This window comes from Leptonychotes weddellii, chromosome 15 (genome assembly GCF_054177405.1).
Source record: "Leptonychotes weddellii isolate Sample4059 chromosome 15, ASM5417740v2, whole genome shotgun sequence".
Classification (NCBI taxonomy): Eukaryota; Metazoa; Chordata; class Mammalia; order Carnivora; family Phocidae; genus Leptonychotes; species Leptonychotes weddellii.
In genome coordinates, this window is record NC_138383.1 from 18971331 (window position 1) to 18981306 (window position 9976).

Here is a 9976-nt window from a genome sequence, read left to right on the forward strand (position 1 = left end):
GAAATTCCCTTAGGGTCCTGCCTTCCCCCCAAGAAGTCAAGAACTCCGACTCCCAGGCTCCCTTGAAGCTAGGACACGAGCACGTGACCTACCGTCCACCAATCAGAAACGCTAGTGAAGACGGCTTCGTAAGTGAGTCCAGCGCGGCCACCCAGTCTGTAAGGGGATTCCTCTTCTGCTGGTGTGTTGGCCTCAGAGGCATTCGACTTCGGGGCTTTCGGTGGTTATGAAGTTGGGTTCCTGGTTACCCAACTAGTGTTGCTTAGGGGAAGGAGGATGGATGGGGGAGTTCCACTCCTTGCTCTCTGCTACAGGCTATCAGTCCCCTTTGGGAAAGTCCTTAACTTCTCTGAGTTTCTATTTCCTCAGCTGTAGAATGGGCATCCCAGAGTACTTACAGGATTGTTGGGAGATTAAATGCGGTGATGCCGGGTCTGGCACGAGGCAGACTATGAATAAGTATCAGCTCCCTTCCTTCCTCAAATAGTAGGTAAGAGCCTAAAAATTGCAGACCTGCCTTAGCAGTCTGGGAGCCTTCCCAGAGTATGGACCCCATGAGTTTTACTCAGAAGCCAAAGCTGACAGTAACCGTTGAGCAGGGGGCAGGTGGCCATGCAGTTAGGTCAAGGCAGGCCCATTAAGCTTCCCTCCTCTGCCCATCTCCTCCCTAGCTGTACCAACGAGCGGCCACTATTTCATGAGCTCTAGGTGAATCCTGTTTGAGGTCAAATCAACAGAAAAATACTTCAGTTTGATTTAATATCCACTGGTCTGAGCACCAAGAATATGCCAGGTGCTGGGTTAAGCATCTAAGAAACAAACAATGTGCCACTTCATTGTAACTGGAGAGAGAAAGATGCACACGTGCCTAGGATAAATATTAGACTGAGAGGTGTTATCACAGCACTGTGAACAGCATGCTGTGGGCATCGGGTATAAACGGCATGCTCTGGGCTTGTGGCATCAGAAATTCTTGAGGAGCTGGGGGCTATGGAGCTGGTTCTTAAATGATGAGCTGGAGTCTAACAGGGGAAGAAAGAGCCTTCTCTCCTTGAGAGAAGAGCATTGGAAGAACCCAGAAGAATGAATGTGCACAGTGCTTTGAGGGAACTCAAAGTTGGCCCAGAATGGCTGGGTACAGGTGGGAGTCAGAGAGTGAGGCCAGAGGTGGTGAATGAGACTTGTTGAGAAGGGCTTTGCATGCCATGGAGAGGGTACAAGAGGAGGAGGAAGCAGACATGTTCCCCTTAAACAACTGTGTGGGAAGGATGGTTTCAAGACTCTTCCTGTGTTTTCTTTCTGACCAAAGCTCTACTATGATTTCCTAAATGTGCATAAACTAAGCTTCTCTGAACCTCATCCCCCCTCCTGGAGATGATCAATGGAATCCCCCAGTTGTGAGACCAGAGAGGACATCCAAGTTCATCTGGTTCAATCCCCAGAGGAGGAAACAAGAGAGGGGCTCCTGGAAACTTGGCTAGCCAAGCAGATACTGGAACCCCATCCTCTTCCACCGCAACAGATGGGCTCAAGCTAAACAAGCATAAAGACACTAGGCTTTCTAATAACCAAAATGTACAAACTCCAGGCTCTCAGCCAACAGCCCTCGAGAGGGAGATCATGGGCAGCCCCTTGGAACACACCATGGAGGGCTACGGGAGCTGGTTCTTAAATGACGAGTTGGAGTCTAACAGGGGAAGAAAGAGCCTTCTCTCTTTGAGAGAAGAGCATTGGAAGAACCCAGAAGAATGAATGTGCACAGTGCTTTGGGGGAACTCAAAGTTGGCCTAGAATGGCTGGGTACAGGTGGGAGTCAGAGAGTGAGGCCAGAAATCATACCTTCTCACACACCAGGCACCATGGAGCCTGGGCTGTGGAGTGGCTCTCGGCCCCAGGCCTGAGCCTGCTCACATGCCCCAACTCGGGAGGGTCCTCCCAGACCAGGGAGCAGACCCTGGCTGCAGTGAAGCCAAATGGGGTGGAGCAGTGGCTTGTTGGGGATGGGATCCAGTGCTCTGAGAGGAGGGACTTCAGGCTGGTGGGGATGAAGATGCTGCAGGCACCAGAGTCCTTGCCAAGCACTACCATGACCTGCAGAGGAAGCCCTTCTACCCGGCCCTCATCACCTACATGAGCTCTGGCCAGCAGCAGCCATGGCCGCAATTCGGTCTGCTCCTCAAAGGCCATGATAGGACTAGGCCACCCCAACTCTGCTGAGAGGCCCAGAGGGAGATCCAGCTATGGTTCCGGAGCAGTGAGCTGGTGGATTGGGCCAACGAAGGCCACCAAGGCAGCATCCACCCAGCCTGAGCACTCAGGCAGCCCTCAGCCACCCCAGCAGCCAGCCAGGATCAACGACCTCTGTCGACAAGAACCTGAGCCCACACCCATGGTCTGCCCCTCTGTCCCAGACCACCTCCCTGTCCACCTTTTGCCCCACCCCAGCACAGAGGGGTTGAGCAACCAAATTTTATGTGCATTTTAGTATCCTAAGCCAGCAAGAAATTGCACCAAATCCTTTCTAGACCAAAGTGCCAGACAACCTTTGGGATGTCTCCAAAAGTGTATAGTGTGACCTCCCTTCCCCCAAAGTGGTGGAGGGGGACATTAAAATTCACTGTGTTGTGCATGGCGGTGCATTGCTTATTACAATTTCTGCCATCTCTGAGGCAGAGATGAAGACTTTATGCAAAGTTGGAAGAGTTTGAGAGTAGAAATAAAGCTTACCCTCTCACACACCTTAATTAATTAATTAAAATTAATTAGGGGCACCTGGGTGGCTCAGTCCATTAAGTGTCTGCCTTCGACTCAGGTCATGATCCCGGGATCCTGGGATTGAGCCCCACGTCGGGCTCCTGCTCAGTGGGAGTCTGCTTCTCCCTCTCTCTTTGTCCCTCCCCCCCATTCATGTGTTCTCTCTCTCTCTCTCACTCTTGTGCATGCTCTCTCTCTCAAATAAATAAAATCTTTTAAAAATTAATTGATTAAACTTAATTAAAATTAATGAATTGATTAAACTTAATTAAAATAAAATGTACACACTCTACTGTGAAAATTGTAGGGCTGACCCAGTGGTGAGCTCCATCTGGGGGGGTGGGGTGCAGGCACGCGGGATTTCTCATTCATCACTTGCCCTGAGATCAGCATCACCTTTTCCTGCCTCTGCTTTCACCACGAGGCTATTTCAGTCCAAGTTTCCAGCTGCTCTTGCCACCTCACCAAGGTAAAGGTCACTACAAAAGTCTCTCACTAAGGGACAAAAAAAGCCAAGGAGATTCTGGGCAACCGTCAGGCACACACAGGGGCTCTGGCATGGAGCTGTTGGGACAGGAGGACAGTGTGACCATCCCTTTCCCCCCACTGGCTGAGACTAGAATGGTATGAGGTTTCTCTGAGCCATTCTAGAAGGACAAATGGCTCCCCTGCTTTCCCTTTCACATTTCCCCAGACCCCATCCTCACCTGTCCCCACTCCTTCCCTCACAGAGCTTGGCTTTGGTTCTCAAAACACAGACCCATAAACTCTTCCTCTCGGCACTGAACCCAGGTGGCAAAACAGGAAGCATCTTCTTGTTAAGGCAAACCCATTGTGTTCTCTGTGCACTCATGTCCTGACAAGTGGCAGGAAACCACCACCGGTCCGTGGCAACAGGTGTCAGGGTGACCTGAGGCCTCATGCTAGTCTGTGCCTGTCCCTCCTTCCCTTTTCTTCCTCCTGGAGAGCTGCCTCCTTCCCCCTGCCACCTGACAGCTCTTCACCTCACCCTGTTGCTACTTTCCCTCATGGTGGCCCAAGGCCTAATAAAGACCTTCAAAGGCCCTACGCCCTAAAAAGATGATAGCCTCTCTCCAAATAGAATTCTTAATACTGAGCAACCAACACAAAATACACACATACGCTGGAATTAAAAGAGCTCTTTCTTTAGATGTTCAGATTACAAAATTCTAGGTAAGTTCAAAGCAGAACATTTCTCAAATTTGGGGTGTCCCTGTCTGGCTGGACCCCTAAACCCATACCAAGTTATGCAGCACTGATGGAGGCCCACTCCCATTGGCTTCCACATGGGAATAGATTGTTCCCAAGTAAAAGAAAACAGGGATTGGAGGTGGAGGGAGGCATAAGAGGTACCATCTTGGACTTGATCTACTTGCCCAGAGGGACTGGAAGCTGTAGGACACTCTGGGGAGAGCCAAGAAATGGGTACTTTGACCAGGCCTCCAACTGCAAGCAAGGCAGGACTGAGATTCTGCAGATTTGGCTCCCTTCAGGGGCCTCAGGGGTGTGCTTCCTTCTGTTGGATCTCTCCAGATCACACCTTCCAGAAAAGATCTCTGTTCTTTCTTGCCCTGTTCAAGACTTGCCCTGTTCTTTCTTATGGTAGCAGGGGGGTGAGTTTACGGTAGGCTTTTATAACAACAGTAGGTAGTTATTCCTTTTTTTTTTACATTTTTTCCAGTTTTACTGAGATATAATGGATATACGGCCCTATATTAAGTTCAAGGTGCATAGCATCCATGACTTGATTTATACATATTAGAAATGTGAATTGATTACCACAATTAGTTAACATCTATCATCTCACAGATACAAAAAAAAAATTTTTTTCTGGTGATAAGAACTCTTAAGATTTACTCTCTTAGGGACTTTCAAATATACTATCCGTAAGTGTCACCTACACTGACCATGTCTCCCACCACACTCCTGCTCAGTCTTCCTTGCTTCTGCACTCTTCCCACCTTATTTTGTGGTCTGATGTTCAGCTCATGCCAAAGTTTGACAAAGATAAATGAGCTTTTAACATTTTTGAGAGATTTCAGCCAGGAGAGAGGGAAATCCAGACTTTTTAATACTATTTTCAGACATGCCTTTGTTTTTTTTATTTCTTCTGGATTCTGTCTTCAGTCAATATCATCCATTCTGCATGTCTTATTTAATATACATGATAAGACCAGTTCGTCTAATGTAGACCTTTAGGAGCCTATCTTGAAAAATCAGTATTTTTCCAGTTTATTGACAGAATTTGCATATGGACCCCATTTCACTTGAGAAGACTGGATGGGTCACATCAATAAACAGTACATCACTCTTTACAAATTCTAGCAGCCTAAGTTCTTGATTGGGAAACACAACCCTAGTTAATTGATTCAGAAAAAGGAGTTCGTTAAAAGGATACGAGGTGGGTCCAAAAATTGTTAAGAAACAGTAAGACCATGATCAGGGCTTTACAGACAGAAACAGTTCAGCTACGTTATTCTTTACCCTCTAGGCCACCAAGTCATCAGTGGGTGGTTGAACTGAATAACTAGGAAGGTTTCTTCCAGATCTTCTTCCCTGCTCCTTCTCAGAAACCTTCGTTCATGGGTGGGACTTCCCCAAAAGCAGAGCACACATTCTCAGAGAGCGGGACAGGGTGCAGGAAACCTTGTCTGAGGGCATGTTTTCCAGGCAAGGAGGGGACAGCCATGGCCTGAGTCCTTCAGGTCATGCCTAGTACCAGCCTGGCACAGTGGGAAAAGCCCCTGAGCTTAGAATCAAAGGTCAAGTCACTTCCTTTGTTTGAAATCTCAATCAGAAAACTGAAACCTAGCAAACAGAGCAACCCTGAAGGTTACATGGATAAGATATAAGAATGGGTTTAGAAATATGGAAGCCCTATGCAAATGTGGAGGCTTATTATTTCCCACTAGTTGGCATGCTCTGTGGTCATTAGTTGGCCATGACTTACTGGGCCTTCAGGTCCTAGCACTTGACCCAATACCTGGCAGAGAGGGAGCTCAGTAAATGGATGCTGGATGAGTGGATGGATGGACAAATGGACAAACAGACTAGTGGAGAACAGTCAGTTCTAGGAAATGCTTTGCACACCACATCACAATGGCAAAGAGAGATTCGTTCCAAAGACATAGCAAAAGCAAAAGATGTCTCATGTGCCAAACGCAACCTCCCACTGCTCAGGCTAGAAATCCGGCCCACACCCTACATCTCCCTTGCAAGAAGGCCAAGTTCAACAGTGGGGCTCTCCTGGTGTCCTGAACTCCCGAATCGAGCAATTCTGAGGAAGTAAGCAACCCGTTCAAGGTCTGCTGGGCAACACTTCTGGCCTTGGCACTTGTTCCTGACCACTTGCCACCATCCTCCTTTCTTCCCCTGGGTTGCTCCTACTGCTCTGAGATGGCACTTTTCCTCATGGCCTCCCCTACGTGCTCCTGCGGCATCTTGGGTTTGCCCCATCCCCCACCCGTTAGTTCTCACTACATTGTACTATATTCTGTCCTCCATTATTTGTTTAAATATTATGAAATGTTTAATGCATGAAGGTATAAAGAATAATATCATGATATTCCTGGATACCTTTCTATTTGCATCCTCTTCCCTTCCCATGTTGAGTTGAATGTAACCTTTTCATAAGTGTTTTTATACTTTTAGTGTTTATACTTTTAACTGCCTCTTTATTTTTCCATCTTCTCCACTGATATGGTATAACTGTTTGTGTCCCTCCAAAATCCATTTGTTGAAGCCCCAACCCCCAGGGTGGCAACATTTGGAGTTGGAGCCTCTAAAGGCAATAATTAAGGTTAAATAAGGTCATAAGAGTAGGGCCCTGATCCAATAGGATTAATGTCCTTATAAGAAGAGATATCAGAGGCTTCTCTCCCTCTCCCTCTTCTCCTCTCTCCTCGCCCCTTGCACACACTGGGAAAAGGCCATGTGAGGACATAGCAAGAAGGTAGCCATCTATAAGCCAAAAAGAGAGGCTGACTCTGTTGGACCCTGATCTGCAGCTCCCAGGCTCCAGAAGTGTGACGATGAAATACATTTCTATTGTTTAAGCCACCCAATCTATGGTATGTTGTCAGTCTGAGCTGACTAATACACCCACTATGCCCCAGGTGAGCTAGGTAAGGCCAGGGACCATGGATGCTCATCCTTGTATTTGTCGAGTCCAGAGCCATGCCTGACACATAAGTGCTTGTCAAATATATTTGTAAAAGGGATGAATGAAGTCACTGCAGAACCAAAACAGATGTCCTGGGGCCTATTCCCTGGGAGAAAAGTGTTCTCTGCTCTGCCATAATACAGGTCCTATTCAAGCTGCTGCTGAGACCAGTGTCGGCAGTCAACTCCCACCAAAGTCAATTTAAAAGGAAGAAAGGAGCTCCCAAGGAAGAGGTGGAGGGAGCACTGGCATCTCAGGAAAGTCACTTCATTAATCAATTAAATGTTTATTAGGCACCTGCTTATCAGCTATTCAGTGTTGAACAGTCTCCATTTCTGTAAGGCGATCAGTCTTTAAAAGACCAAAGACCTAATGGGGCAAAGATGCTCTGGATATAAGCAAGCACAGTGCATCTGCTTCTCTTATGAACGTGTCCTTTGTACGGACACTTTGGAGTATTCCCGGCACTCCAAACGGAGAACACAGACTCGAAGAACTCACCTTTACTCATAAGACTGAGCACATCCCGGGCGCCTGGGTGGCTCAGTTGGTTAAGCGACTGCCTTCGGCTCAGGTCATGATCCTGGAGTCCCGGGATCGAGTCCCGCATCGGGCTCCCTGCTCGGCAGGGAGTCTGCTTCTCCCTCTGACCCTCCCCCCTCTCATGCTCTCTCTATCTCATTCTCTCTCTCAAATAAATAAATAAAACCTTAAAAAAAAAAAGACTGAGCACATCCCTGGCACAGCTTGGACACAATGGAGCCCACTCCCACGAGCCCCTGAGCATCAGTAAGGGGCTTCACTCCTGAAGTCCCTGCTTTGACTTTTAAGATTCTCCAGAAGGAAAAAGAGGGGAGGGGCACCTGGGTGGCTCAGTCAGTTAAGCATCCGACGCTTGATTTCAGCTCGGGTCATGATCTCAGGGTCTTGAGATGAAGTCCCACGTCGGGCTCTGTGCTCAGCAGGGAGTCTGCTGGAGATTCTCTCTCACCCTCTGCCCCTCTTCCTGTTGTGCTCTCCCCACCCCCTGCCTCTCTCTCTCAAATAAATAAATCAATCTTTAAAAAAAAAAAAAAGATTCTCCAGAAGGAAAGAGTCAGCAGTCTCCAGAAGCTGCTTCAAGTCTCTTGCTAGACATGCAACACATGCTCTATAACAAGTGGGATGGGGCAGAACCTTCCATGAAAGAGGACATCACCCAGGGGACCCATTGTTGAACTATTATTAAACTATACCAAACTACATTAAAAATTTGTGTTTTGGGGTTTTTTTTAAAGATTTTATTTATTTATTTATTTGAGAGAGAGAGAGCAGGAGAGGGGGGAGGGTCTGAGGGAGAAGCAGACTCCCTGCCGAGCAGGGAGCCTGATGCGGGACTCGATCCCGGGACTCCAGGACCATGACCCGAGCCGAAGGCAGTCGCCTAACCAACTGAGCCACCCAGGCGCCCCAAAAAATTTGTGTTTTTTTATCATGGCATTGTTTGAGGCAATGCAGACAACCCAGAAAAGCACACAGCACAATTTTGTTTTCAAGAAGCATAAAGTCTATTCCAGAATAGAAAATAGTTCACATGCCAATTTAGGTGTCCCCAGAGTAAAGTGCTATGGAAGTTCAGAGAAGAAAGGGCAGTGGAAGTGGGCCAACCTGGGTCTCCATGGATGGGAAAGGACTTGGAAAGTCATACTGGGTTCCTCCTATACTGTACCTCCCATAAAGAATGTGCTCACAGTGAATAGTCACTGATTGCATGCTATCATGAAGAAGGAGAGCTCACAATCAGTGTTGAAAAATACTAGGGAATCCCCATGTTTTGCTCAAAGACCAGCTAGGAAACTGAACCTGAAGGCTCCCAGGCCACAACATGCAATGTCCATAGAGCCAGAGGTGGGCGGGGGGCTGGGCAGAACAGTGAGAGGAGGAAAAGGGTTTGGAGTGAGCACCACCACTTAGCATCAGGCAGAGGTTGCTAAGGAGACCAGAATCAGCAGCTCCTTATCCCTCTACCCTGACAACATGCTGCATCTGCCACAAAATTCTCCCGTCCTTCCCAATATACTTGTGGACCTTTTATGGGGGCCTATACCAGCTAGAGAACCAAAGGAAATCCCTGAGGATAACAAGAAATATCCTGAAAAGAGAGCCTGGACCTTATGTGGTCCAATCCCATGATTTTCAGTGGGTGGCCAAGAACCAGAGAGAAGAAGTGACTTGCCCAAAGTCACATAGTGAGTTATAGTAGAGGCAAGGCTGGAACACAGGTCATCTTCCTCTAAGTTTATTTTTTTTCTTAGAAGCATCTGGCACATGGAAAAGGGTTGCAGGAGGAAGCTTCTGGAAGAATTCCAAACTGAAGTTGCCCTGCCCTCCTTACCAACACCCTGCCCAGATATAACCCCTGAGAGTCCTTTCCACCTAGTTCAAGAGATTTCCTATATCCCTAAAGGCAAATGGGCTCCAAATGCCAATGATGAGAGTAGTCAAAATCTTTGGGCTGGAGGGAAGGTTCAGTGAGGGCTTCCACGCTTCCACTTGGGGAATTTGGGATAAAGGAAGTGGTTAAGCCATAAGCAGGACGCCTGCAAGTCCTGCACTTCAGTCTCAGATGCCAAAGCTTAGGTGTCTGTTAGGCAGCCCAGTCTCCCCACTCTACACTTGAGAAAACTGAGGCCCAGAGACGGAAGCAACTTGCCCAAGATCATACAGGGAGCTAAGCTCACTGCACTACATCCCAACAGAATGTTCATCAGTCTGGGGAGAAGAAACCCTATTCTCCCATCCAAGTACTAACCAGGCCCGACCCTGCTTAGCTTCCGAGATCAGACGAGATCGGGCGCGTTCAGGGTGGTATGGCCGTAGACAAGAAACCCTATTCTATCTACTTGTCCAACCACCTTCCTGCCCTGTGCGATCTGGGATATCTTTCCCTTCTTTTAAGTAAAGCATCATGTCATGCTTGGTCTTGGTCATAACTGTAGGGAACAAGGGTATAATCTAACCTTAATTTCTTCTGTACCTTAAACTCTTTGGGGACAGGAA

The 9976-nt window shown here is 47.8% G+C and overlaps 1 pseudogene; it reads left to right on the forward strand.

Annotated features, from left to right (window-relative positions):
- Positions 1-1609: 1609 nt before the first annotated feature.
- Positions 1610-2612, forward strand: LOC145717228 (nucleoside diphosphate kinase D, mitochondrial pseudogene; annotated as a pseudogene).
- The last annotated feature ends 7364 nt before the right edge of the window (positions 2613-9976 follow it).